Source organism: Aulonocara stuartgranti, assembly GCF_965226115.1.
Source record: "Aulonocara stuartgranti genome assembly, chromosome: 20".
NCBI lineage: Eukaryota > Metazoa > Chordata > Actinopteri > Cichliformes > Cichlidae > Aulonocara > Aulonocara stuartgranti.
In genome coordinates this window covers 24,234,325-24,244,236 of record NC_138956.1, presented here as the reverse complement: position 1 = coordinate 24,244,236, position 9,912 = coordinate 24,234,325, and positions in this window count along the sequence as shown.

Here is a 9,912-nt window from a genome sequence, read left to right as displayed (position 1 = left end):
ATTGGAAATTTAATGCGCTCAGTCATGAAAGTGAAAAATTGAAGTTTTGAAACGACTCTCACAGTTCCCAGACTTGAAAGTCTTTAAATAGAACTTAAACATGCTGTTCCCACACAAGGGTATGAGACATCTTAGAACTAATGTATGAAATGTCTTAAATAAAGAACAGAAAGACTTTGAGTTGGCTGCAGGTATTTACACAATGTCAAATGTAGAGTAGGTAAAATTTCCTTAGTACAAAACACAATTATCTTCTATATCTGAAACATTAACTTTTTCCCCAGAGGTACCCATACTTTTTCTAAGCAAATATTACAAATAAAGTTGACAAAACCTAAAGAATTACTCAGAAATGTTGCTTTTTAGTTACATACCTGAATATTTGCTGACACCGTGAGACTTTTTCTTCTCTGTCTTTGTGCTTCGGTCCCTGTCCCATTTGCGGTTGCTAAAATGTTCTCTATAGATTTAGTTTTCCAGTAGAGCATAAAAAGCCTGTTGACAAAGTGGTCTCACAACAGCTGTATATTTAATGTCTTTCTATTTCTACTTACTGGCTGTGTGCGCATGCAATAAATTATACGGCCAAGTTGGCTTGTTCTCCACAAGCAGCTGACTTCTTCCCCTTGACATTGTGGTTGAAGCCTCTTTGCGCTCAGCTGGCCATAGATGGTGTTTGTTTGATTTGGTGTCATGGTAACAAAAGGCTGGATAATTGCAGCTGGAACAATCCGTTACTTTTAAGGCAAGAAAAAGGGGAAATTATTGCTGGTGACTCAGTGGTGGGGATTGTCTGATGGACAATTAAGCATCAACCCAGAAAAAATGTTATCCCTTGAACTAATAATGATGGAAAACAATTGTAATCGTATCTGGGATTTTGTGATGTCTTCTTTTCAAACAGCAGATGGCGTTGTTAAACTGCGCTACAGCACGCACAAATTCTACAGTTGCTGAAGATCAAACAAAGAGCGTCATCATCCTGGGAAGGTTGATGTGGATGCAGCATTTCTTTTAGTGTGTCTATTGGTAATATGCAAATGCACTTTGCACATAAAAAGGTTCTATAAGTAACAATACATTGCTTTAATGCTGGGAGCAGAATGCGTTGCTCTCAGTATGTAGATTACTCAACATGGCCCCATATCCTAGACTTCTGCTTTCAAGGGTCTTTTATGACATTTTATTTTACATTCATTTTTGAATTGGAGAAATTCTGGTGGATTAATGATTTTTTAAAAAGGTGAGCTATAAATAGAATTCTCAAAGGCAGAATGAAAATGTAAATTAGCTTACCTCCACTTTACTATAGCAAATTTGATTTCCCCCTCCCCCCCTTTTTTTGTGGTTTGGTGTTGCTTTCACCCCTCAGGCTCAAATCTGCTCAAAAGCCCCTCCAACAGACCACTGCCTCCACAAGATTAGCCAGCCATTCACCAACCACAATGCCCCTGCTTCTGCTGCTGCACCGTGCCTTCCAAGGAAGCCTCCTCATGTGGGATTACGGGGAGGAGATCCACATTTTCCTGCTTGCGCAAAACCAATCACAGATACTCACAAAACCGACTCACACAAGCACACACGCACGCACGCAAATATCAGGCCGCATCGTTAGTCGACACGAAACAAGTGTCTAAATCAAGATGACACATCAGGGTCATGCCAAATTCAGCTTGGCCTCTTCAATGTGTGAAGGCCACAAGGAGCATGACATCTGTGCTCGGGATGGAGGACTGGACTCTCATTCGCTGCCTCCTGCTACAGCTGTAACAGAACGGACTCTGCTGCTTTCAGACGTAGTCGAGACAAACATATGTCGAAATCTGTCCTCGTCGTTTTGTGCTCTCTTGCTTACCTAAAAACGAATGAACAAATGAAAACAGGCTCCGGATTTATAATCGGTCTAATTGAATAAATGCATGATTTCACCATAGACTCAATTTTTTAAAAAGTGGTCCTTGGAGTGTCAGACATGTTGGCTCACATATTGTGCACATGCTGGCCTTCGCAAATGGCTGATAGAGATCTCATTCATTCGTTTGCATAATTCCAAATTTGTTGTGCCTGAATAGAATCCAAGGCTGCATCCCTATCTACAGCAACCCCCCTGTGCACAGTGTCTCGGGAATTTGCATGATTGCCTGTAGATTATTTGAACATCATCTATTCCCCCTCCTCTTTTTCTTATTTCTGTGGCTCTCTGCTGTGAGGATGCACACACATCCTTGGGCAAAAGAATCTAAAATAGATCATACGAGCAACTGGAGTAGATGCACAGGCACAGGAAGCAGCTCACGGGCAGACTTGAGTCATGCTGGCAAGATCATGCACCCTGAGCTGACAGCCCAACACACCCGATTACTAAGCATGTCATTTCTAAAATGCAGCCGCAGCCTCACCATAGGTCATAAACAAAAGAGGAAAAGTTGAGATCCAATGCGGGCTTACACCTATAGGACTCCTGAATGTGTTTTAATTACGCGCAGGGGTCTTTTGTGCTTTAAGAGTGACCTGATGAACGTCTCTGGCTCAGGCAATTGTGCCTCATTCATTGTGTCATGTGGACTGCTGGCAATGGCATAACCTTTGTGGAGGGAAGGGAAGACAACACGGTCACTCTAGATAACAGTCTTGCAATGAACAGAAACAGACCCTGTCAGGCCATCTCAACATCAGTTTTCAGCTGCACACCATTACAAACACACTCTACCAATCACTCGTTGCCTTTTCCGCTCTTCCTCCATCCATCAGTTAAGACAGATCCTTCTTCATAAGGCCTCCTTGTGTGGCACGCAGGCTACACTGATTTGGCAGGATCCTATACATACATTTCTCCTTTACATCCCTCTACACTCAATCAGCTTCATTATTGACCTGCTTTGCTGAACACTTTGGCGGGCCATATCGCCGTATGGTGCTCGATACAGCCAGTGATCTCCCACTGATTTAGTTGGCTTAAATTCCTCTCTTTTATATATTATTGATTTGTAAATGATTGATTTAAAGGGCCATCTGCTGCACAATAGCATGAATGTTCTGTTGTTTTGTTGTTCCTTTAAAATAATAAATTGCTTCCAATTAGGACAATCAAATGATGCGCAAATATTTCTGTTTAGTTTGCGACTCCATTCTTACTAAATGTTATAACGACACCATATAATTATTTAGATTTCCTCTCTTAACGACTGACAGAAAGGATGTGCATTGCAACATTGGGTTTTGGGCACTGAACAGAAGATAGATGTTTGAACCATCACTGAGGGGCATTCTCATCTCTCATTATACAGCTTGTTAGGGCCCACATTACAGCTGCTCGACTGAGCACCCATAATAAGGAAAATGACCCAACACCGATATGAGCAGTAATGTTTTTCTTCTCACGGCCGTCTACTACTGGCTTCCATGGCCCTATCTCTTTCCTCTTGTCTGTCTGCCGCCCCCCTTTGCCACAGCACCTCACCACCACCAACTCTACCACTCCCCCCTGTGTGTTTGGCAGTCACACAGTGGGCCATGTGTGTGCTGAACACGTTACATAATGCCCTCCTTTCACTGCACTCCAGATCAAAGAGAACAATCCAGCACAGAAAAATTGCTCCTTGCTGATTTTCCTTCTCTTCCACCATCGCATTGTTTTATCAGACTTCAGTACCAAGAGACTGTACAGTAGATTGTATCATTATCCGCTTCAGCATTCCCCTTCATGTTGAAAACCAAACAGCAAAATGGGGAATGATCTGAGGTTGACTGTTAAAAAAAAGAAAAAAGTTAGGTCGGCAGGGCATGACGATGCTCCAATTGAGCCTCACTTTTGGAGGTCAGAAAAAAAAATCAAGACGGTAACAGTCAGTATGCTTTAATAAAATGAATTTAAATATCCTCAGGCTACTCAGCTTCATGTTTTTCATATATCCTGAAAAAAACTGATGCAATTATAATGAAAACTTTTTTTTTTGTAAGAGGCTTTCCAATCAGCATTTTGCAAAATTCTCTTTTAATTCCACTAAATACCTGACTAGATGTATGCACGAATCCAGCAACGAAACAGTCAAATAAAAGAGCAGACCATGCCACCTCTTTTTCATGCTAAAATAAAAGTCTCCATCAAGAGGAGGAAACAGCAGCACAGAGAGACAAAGAGCAAGAGAGCATCAAACGCTGTCAGAGGGGCTGGGCCTGTCCACAACACTGTGAGGATTGAAGTAATGAGTGTGTGCTGGAGGGACATTTACCTCTATTTTGAGACTAAAGGGTGAATGTAAAAAAATATAATGCACCAAAAGAGCTGAAGCTGTTCATTTTTCAGAATAAATGCTCTAAAGGAGCAAACACTTGCCAGTGTGCCTTGATATGTGCCATGACATAAGTTACATTTGATACATAAAGGTATACATGCCATGTATACAACATTTTTTCTCAGTGTCTATCTTCACAGTGAGCGTCAGCTGATTTAGAAGTATTTGATCCCCTCCAGACAGCTGGGATCAGCAGCAGTCCTTATCTCTGTTAACCCCCCAGTGATGGAGAGTGGTTCACTGGTCCAAGGGAACAGAGTGGCTGGGCTATCACTGGCCCTCAGCCCGGGGGGAATGAGCAGGTGAACCAGGAATAAAAGCATCTTTAGGACAGAGCACATGCTTGCAATAGTGCATAGCAGACCATAAGTTGTGCAGCTGCAGCATCAAATGAATTGCGGGGGAATGGGAGAGGGCAAGGCTTCAGAGTGGGTTTGCCGCTCAAACTGTTATCACACCTGACAGTGTCTGGTTTGGGATCCAGTGGTGCACGCGGCATACGTAAGCGGCTGGTCATCTGTAAGGCAGAGTGATAGGGTGTGACGTGTCACATGCCACATTAAGCCCAGCCAGAGGATGTGTTTGACAGACCACAGGAACTTACTCCAGCTTTGCCTTGACTCATATTGTCAGACCTACTTGGTAGTTCCAAGTTCTCATGTGGAGCCTTAATCAAATACAGACTTTGATTACAGTTTCATCCATGATTTTTATTTACGTTTTTTTGTGTGAATGTGATGTGTTCATGATGTCATATCACAATGATACCTTATTTTCTTAATATATCAAACAGCTTATGGCAAGACTATACAAGTTTTGGTTTAATATGCCTCCTTTAAGGTAAAAAGAAATTATCCAAAATATGTAATTTGTATGTTTAAACATAAAAATTCAGTTAACTTGTAATAGAAAGAATAATTGTTTTAATTTTAGTAATCGACTAGGTGACGTATAAGTTTTTACCAGTGAACAGTATTTTCAGGTGGCAGTCATGGGTGAATTTCCTGGTAGGCCAGTCCCTGGCTGCTGAAACTAGCTCTTGGGGAAGAAGCCTGAGCTAGTGCACGAGGTTCAGAGATATCATCTGGATAGATTGCCCTTGGTGAGAGGTGGCAGAGGTGTGTACACTAGTATCCCCCCAGTTCACTGCCTGCATGTTGGGATTTTCCCAAGTAGATGAGAAAGTGGCTTCCTTGCACTAGCTCAGGCTTCTTCCCCAAGAGCTAGCCATTGTCTTGCTGGGAGACTTCAATACTCATGTTGGCATCAACAGTGAGGAACAGCCTTCCTGATCTGAACCAAAGTAGTGTTTTATTATTGGACTTTTGTGTCAACCACAAACACAGTTCAAGCCATGCTCCACTCCTTCATTGTTTACCAGTAAAAATATATGAAACGTTATAATATGTATTTTATTTTTTAAATCACACATTTATACTTACATACTCAAATGTTTACAGACACCAAGCCTCCCATTTTACTGCTGTCTACAAGTTTTGATATATGTGTGCATGTTTTAGGAGTAAAATTATGGTAAAAATGACTTTTTTTCATGGTGCTCAACAACCATCTCCATAAAACTCCAATATTCTAGCGAAATAGAATTTTTTAAAAATTGTGTTTTGTTAAATTTTTACATTTTTGTTTCTGAAATGTATGTCAAAGGTTACATTTTGAGCCATTTGTACCAAATATTTAGACAGATAACGTATCATTTTGTAATCTAAAAAAATATCTAAAGGATTTCGACTGTTTTATCTGATTATTACATAAGTAAGGGGCCAAGCAAACAGACGCAAACAGGTAGATTTACCACCGCTGAAAAAAAATCATTGCTTACTTTGTTTTTTCTTTACTGTCAACTTTGACAACAACCAAAAGAAAAGTGTTCTGTAAATTACCCATTCAATAACCAATTACAGTCACTGTTATGAAAAACAAACAAACTGATAAGCCTGTGTAGGACTGTGATTCATCAGTAAGGGATTTCTTCAGCGTGACCATTTTTCTCCACCTAACCTGTCATGTGAGCATGAGATCATTAAGTCCTGTCCACATATTCAATGATAAGTAATAAGAAAGTTAAGAGATCTCCAACCACGCCCTCCCTAACCAGCACTTGGATTGATTATCAGAAACTAGACAAGGAACCACTAAAGGACACAATATAAGTTAAGCTTTTAATGAGGTGCAGTTTTTATTTATACTCAGCTACTAATGGTAATAAAATAAATAAATAAATCAAATGCACATTCTGCTGCTTTGCTATTACAACAGCACAAATCCTCAGTATTCCTTAGTTAGCACTGGATCTTAAATATGATCAACCTATCTCTAATAATCGGCTATGTACCACAGGCCTTCAAGCTGGCTGTAGTTAAACCTTTACTCAAAAAGCCATCTCTAGACCCAGCAGTCTTAGCTAATTATAGGCCAATCTCCAACCTTCCTTTCATATCAAAAATCCTTGAAAGAGTAGTTGTCAAACAGCTAACAGATCATCTGCAGAGGAATGGTTTATTTGAAGAGTTTCAGTCAGGTTTCAGAGCTCAGCACAGCACAGAAACAGCTTTAGTGAAGGTTACAAATGATCTTCTTATGGCCTCTGACAGTGGACTCATCTCTGTGCTTGTCCTGCTAGACCTCAGTGCAGCGTTCGATACTGTTGATCATAATATCCTATTAGAGCGATTAGAACATGCTGTAGGTATTACAAGTACTGCACTGCAGTGGTTTGTATCATATCTATCTAATAGACTCCAATTCGTGCATGTAAATGGAGAGTCCTCTTCACACACTGAGGTTAATTATGGAGTTCCACAGGGTTCAGTGCTAGGACCAATTCTGTTTACATTATACATGCTTCCCTTAGGCAGCATCATTAGAAGACATAGCATACATTTTCACTGCTATGCAGATGACACCCAGCTCTATCTGTCCATGAAGCCAGATAACACACACCAATTAGTTAAACTGCAGGAATGTCTTAAAGACATAAAGACCTGGATGGCCGCTAACTTTCTGCTTCTTAATTCAGATAAAACTGAGGTTATTGTACTCGGCCCTGAAAATCTTAGAAATATGGTATCTAATCAGATTCTTACTCTGGATGGCATTACCTTGGCCTCCAGTAACGCGGTGAGGAACCTTGGAGTCATTTTTGACCAGGACATGTCCTTCAACGCACATATTAAACAAATATGTAAGACTGCTTTCTTCCATTTGCGCAACATCTCTAAAATTAGAAATATCCTGTCTCAGAGTGACGCTGAAAAACTAGTTCATGCATTTATTACTTCCAGGCTGGACTACTGTAATTCATTATTATCAGGATGTCCAAAAAACTCACTGAAAAGCCTTCAGCTAATCCAAAATGCTGCAGCAAGAGTCCTGACAGGGACTAGAAAGAGAGAGCATATTTCTCCTGTTTTGGCTTCCCTTCATTGGCTTCCTGTTAAATCCAGAATTGAATTCAAAATCCTGCTCCTCACATTCAAGGTCTTAAATAATCAGGCCCCATCTTATCTTAATGACCTTGTAGTACCATATCACCCTATTAGAGCGCTCCGCTCTCGCTCTGCAGGCCTACTTGTTGTTCCTAGAGTATTTAAAAGTAGAATGGGAGGGAGAGCCTTCAGTTTTCAGGCCCCTCTTCTGTGGAACCAGCTTCCAGTTTGGATTCGGGAGACAGACACTATCTCTACTTTTAAGATTAGGCTTAAAACTTTCCTTTTTTCTAAAGCATATAGTTAGGGCTGGACCAGGTGACCCTGAATCCTCCCTTTGTTATGCTGCAATAGATGTAGGCTGCCGGGGGATTCCCATGATGCATTGAGTTTTTCCTTTCCAGTCACCTTTCTCACTCACTATGTATTAATAGACCTCTCTGCATTGAATCATATCTGTTATTAACCTCTGTCTCTCTTCCACAGCATGTCTTTATCCTGTCTTCCTTCTCTCACCCCAACCGGTCGCAGCAGATGGCCGCCCCTCCCTGAGCCTGGTTCTGCCGGAGGTTTCTTCCTGTTAAAAGGGAGTTTTTCCTTCCCACTGTCGCCAAAGTGCTTGCTCATAGGGGGTCATATGATTGTTGGGTTTTTCTCTGTATCTATGAAGCGCCTTGAGGCGACTTTTGTTGTGATTTGGCGCTATATAAATAAAATTGAATTGAATTGAATTGAATTGAATTGAATAGTTAAACTAGCATGTTGAAGAACTGAGCACTGATTTTGTGTGTGTGTGTGGATTTATGCTGTCTCAGTTGTTCTGTGTCTTCCTGTAATCTCAGTATTGTTTTGATGATGTTGAGATCAAGCCTCTGTGGGGGCCATGCCATCTGTTGCAGAACTCTCCCTTCTTCTTGCTGAATATTCTTAAAATCTCAGGCATTAATGTATTCAAGAAACTTATATTCATCTATGATACTATCTACAAATGGGAAAAAAAGTCTAGCTTATGCTTGACTTATGCTACACTTAAGTTTTAAGTTAAGAAATCTTAGAAACTTACAGACCTTGTGCAGCTTTTGGGTTTGCACTAATTCTAAAAAACAGTTGAAATAATATTTGTTCTCAACACTGTTGAGCTTAAAGGTAGTTTTGACCATAAAAACTGATGATAAACCATAATAAATAAAAAACAGTGCTACCATCTTCTACATATAATATAAACAACACTGACTTTGAGGGAAAAGACCAAACTTATGTTGATCCAAGAAACCCAAACTATGACTGAACTTTGGCTTTAGGCAAATGCATTACTATATCTGAAAAAGTAAAAAGGAACATTATGCTTGTTTTTTTTCTGTCTCCACATGTCAACATGTTTCTTTTGGTTGAATAGAGGTTGGTTCCGCTGTTGATGTGTGTCTTGTGAGGTAACACCAATGTACCCTGTTTGCTCCAGTGCTTGGCTTTTTCTTGACCTCATTCACCTCTGCTGTGCGTCCATTCGTCTGCTCTTTGGGGTGTCTTACCTGTCATTATTTAGCTAAAGGGAGGGAGTGTGCAGAGCCGAGGAGCCCGAGGTGAGGACGACAGACTGGGCAGGCCGCTGTGGCTCAGCCTGGTCCGACTCACTCATCTGTGAGCACAGTTCCCAAACCTCTCTGACAGATCAGAATAGAAAGCATGCACCACATCATAGCTGTGATTCACTCCAGCCTCAAGTCCAAGCATGCCCAGAAGACCCTCAGCACTCTTAATCATCGTGTGCGTATGTGTGTTTGCGTGTGTGTTGTTTAAGGAAGCGAGTGAGAGAGACAGGGAATGAATGAACTTGTTTGCATATGACAGTGCTTCTATAAAAGTTGCCTGTGTGTTTTCTGTATGTCAGAAAGAGTAAACAGCATCCTAACAGGCCCTCAAAATGTCTCCTGAGAGCACAGCACTGTACGCGTCTCATGTGCTCGCTGCAGTTTTCGGCTCATATTTGAGCGAGGATGGTATTTATTCATATGTGGCGACTGAAATTTCTGTGTCTTATTCTGCACAGTTAAAATGTGCAGTCAAGGGCATAACTACATGAGTGAAAATGTCATGCAACTGTAGGGATAATACATGCAAAGCACGTGTGGAGGTCAGTTGGCCACATTTGCATATAACAATGTGCCAAAAAT